Raw genomic sequence first — 3,464 nt, forward strand, 5'->3', positions numbered from 1 at the left:
AATTAGGGATTTCCGTTTTTGAATTCTAATTGCTTCAAGTTGAGGCCTTTGTTGTATTACTATGGTCCGTTTGGGTGTTGAATCCAAAAATTATTCGAATATACTGTGCGAATTACGAAATTTGACTTTGTGAGATAAAATCTAAAAAAATTTGAAAAAGTTAAATAAAATATAATTTATTTTTGAAAAAAATAAAATATTATTCAACTTTATATTCTAACCAAACACACCGGTGATCCTTGGATATCGGTGTTTTACTAAAATGAACAGTTCTTGGAATTTATTGTACTAACTCTAAAAAAATGAAAGTGATTTGGAAACATAAATGAAATTGTAGATTTAATTATCCTCTTTTATGGGCCGTAAATGTGTTACCCAAGCGTCAAGGTCTTCATCATGTTGTTTAACACTGTTTCTCTTTTACCAAAAATTGTTTACTTTGGATGCTTAGACAAGTCTTGTAGATGAATGAGGATAAAGTTAATTAGTAAAGATGTAAACAATTTAGGTATAAAAGTTAAAAGATAGAAAGCATTGGGATCTAGAGGGTTATTTCAAAATGGCACAAATAACTGATAACTTCAACCAATTTGCTCTCTCTGTACAGAAGGGGATTCAAAGGTTTTGTTAGAAATATGAAGGCCAAAAGTTGTGGAACATTCCAGCACTACCAACTATCAAATTAACATATCTAAACAAAAACATCAGTAATTAAAGCATTGCCCAATTGGCTATCTAATAGTTACCTTCAACTGTTACTGATTTTAAAGGAAAAATAAAAAAGAAATAAGAAATCAAGAAAAAAAGAATCAGTAAAAAGTATTAGTTTATTTGAAACTTTTTTTAAAATTTCTTATAAATTTCAATTTCACTTACTAACTAGGCAATTTAAAACTTAATACCTATAAGTATCTTTATAAACCACTCACTCTATATAAGCAATTCATCTCTTCCCAATATAAGACCCTGAAATGTTACAATTGTATTCAAAAAAACTGACATGATATAGCAAGTTCGATAGTGCCAATCCCCAAGTTCACAAGTGAACAATTAACATTTCAATCTATAGTTCTCTCCCTCACCTTTATATAAGATCAAGTGAACAATTAACATTTCAATCTATAGTTCTCTCCCTCACCTTTATATAAGATCAAACTTAGAGATGAAGCTAACATAACGAAGAAAATAGAAAAAACTGACAGTTTAACAGCTAAAACAAACTAATTTTCTTGAGTCTCTTCTAGTTATATCTTGTTCAAAGTGAAGGATTTCACAATTTTGTGATGCTTTAGGGATCTCTATCAATTGTTTGTAGAGATTTCTTGCTTCACCAAGATCCCTACTAAGCTATCTGAGCAAAATATAATTATTTAATCTAAAACATCGGCATTCGTGAGCAAAATCTTCACAGCAAACAACTGCTTTCTAGATCCCTCAAAATTATGGACTCCAATCCGCTTGAGATGGGACAAAAAGCATAGAGGCAGTGGGTCTAGCTCTCACCTAAATTATCATACAAATTAAAAATTTTAGCCATGCTAATAAATCAGCAATAAGATGGAACATATAAACTCACAAGTACAATAAAGTTACCTCAAAAAATGCCATAGTCTTGAGACATGGAGAGTTCTGCTCCATCTATCAAAACCTAAAATACCAAATCCGTCAGGTTATTGAACATAGGAATATGAGATAAGTGTTCTGCTGCATCTATCAAAACCTAAGAACAGGATAAAGCAATGCAACATAATTAAAATAATTTCAAGAATAAAGCAAAAACAAATGACATGCATTATAAAAGCATGTTGGGATCCAACGGTGGAGCATGATTAATAATTATTAGACCAACAACTAGAAGAATAACTTCGAATTAAATAAGTACATATTCAGCAATTTCCAATCATTCAGAGTCATATGGATTGAATAGTAACAGGTTGGATGTGATCGGGGCAAGACTTAGGTTCAAGTCTTGCCAAGCAAAAGAAGAATTATGTATCAAAAGAGAAGCAGCCGTACCTCAATCACCTGAGAGGAAAGAGTTAGTAAGAAGTCTATACATGCGACCACTAATTTGAGCTGATATATTATCAGATTCAGGGATAGCATTAATCTGTGAGAATGACTTGATCTGTGCATTTTCTAGTGAGAGTGATAGATTAAGTAAAAAAGTATTACCTCTATTCCTAATATTCCCAAAACCGCTTATTCTCGAGGTCAGATGCACCGTATTTTTGTTTGGGCCAAAGTAGTTTCCGGCTATCTGCCATCGGAGGTCTAATACAGCGAGCGTAGTGTTTTCTTCCTTTTGGGCGTTAACTACCAACAGCGCACAGCCTTGAACGACCACCACCGTACGGCAACAGCTCCTGGCCACTCCACTGTACAACACCGAGCATATAGCGCCTTCCTTCGTATGGCCGCTATTTTGGGTCTAAAGGTGTAACGGTGGTGGTGTATATATGGTGGCGGAACGGTGATGTCTGGTGGCCGGTGAAAATGCTGGAGAGGGCCGCAAGGGCGGGTATGAGAAAATCAAAAATGTTGAGAATGGAAGAGGCTAGGGTGAAGTCTGTCAAGTGTCTGGGATAATGAGAAGAATCACAGCAAAGGGTGTTCTATTTATAAAATGTGTCAGACTTTTTAGGGAAGATTGACCATTTACCAGGACACTGTATACCTGTTGTTTGGTTCGCAACGTACAGGACAGTGCATCTGCATGTGGAGCTCCAAGAAGTCTTGCTTTGCTGAGTTTCAAATTTCGGCCTTGTTTGAAATCCCCATTCCCCTTCCCTCCCCTTCCCTTCACTTCTTCCAAAAAATATCAATTTCAAAATATTCTTACTTTTTTTACTTTTTATATCACATCAACACTTTTTTTATTACTTTTTAAATAAAAAACTCACTACAATACAAATTTTTCTCACTTTTTCATATAAATTATTTCAACTTTATATCACATCAATCATATTTTTTAATCATTAAAAAAAAATTCCAAAGGAAAGGGAAAGGGAAAGAGAATTTCAAACGGGGCAAAATCGAAATCGCAAGAAGATGCCCCCAATTACAGTACTCTCTCTCTCTCTCTTCATGTCAGACATTCATGAGAAAATCGTGAACTTGGTGATCGGATAGGCTGAAAACCCCAGTGTCATGTGAAGTTGCTTCCCTTCCCCGCACTTTCCCCCTGCAGCTCCACTGTTCATTGTCCTTGTGCACAGTGTACTGTGATATGTACGTGTATTCACATGCTTTTTCTGCCGAGTGAGAAGTCGGTCTTCCCTTGAATTTGACGATTATGCCCTTTCAATGAGGAAAAGCCGTGCGAAAGTTCGGCCATCTTTAAGGATACGTGTCATTATTAAAGAGAAGAGAAACTTAAATATAATAGAAGGCCCCTTTAGTAATTCCCTTCCCCTCCCCTCCCCTTTCTTTACAATGGAATATTTTTGTTGAGTAAAAGTAAA

At 35.1% G+C, this 3,464-nt stretch overlaps 1 long non-coding RNA gene across 2 annotated transcripts; it reads right to left on the bottom strand.

Annotated features, from left to right (window-relative positions):
- Positions 1-934: 934 nt before the first annotated feature.
- On the bottom strand, positions 935-2,754 carry LOC133852366 (uncharacterized). Of its 2 annotated transcripts, XR_009895925.1 has the most exons (4): positions 2,176-2,754; positions 1,594-1,648; positions 1,139-1,503; positions 935-1,082 (listed from the first exon to the last, which is right to left on the bottom strand). It is a non-coding gene; the product is annotated as an uncharacterized LOC133852366 (long non-coding RNA). The 2 variants fall into 2 exon arrangements; XR_009895924.1 differs by having other exon boundaries at positions 935-1,503; positions 2,176-2,752.
- Positions 2,755-3,464: the final 710 nt, after the last annotated feature.

Source organism: Alnus glutinosa, chromosome 12 (genome assembly GCF_958979055.1).
Source record: "Alnus glutinosa chromosome 12, dhAlnGlut1.1, whole genome shotgun sequence".
Classification (NCBI taxonomy): Eukaryota; Viridiplantae; Streptophyta; class Magnoliopsida; order Fagales; family Betulaceae; genus Alnus; species Alnus glutinosa.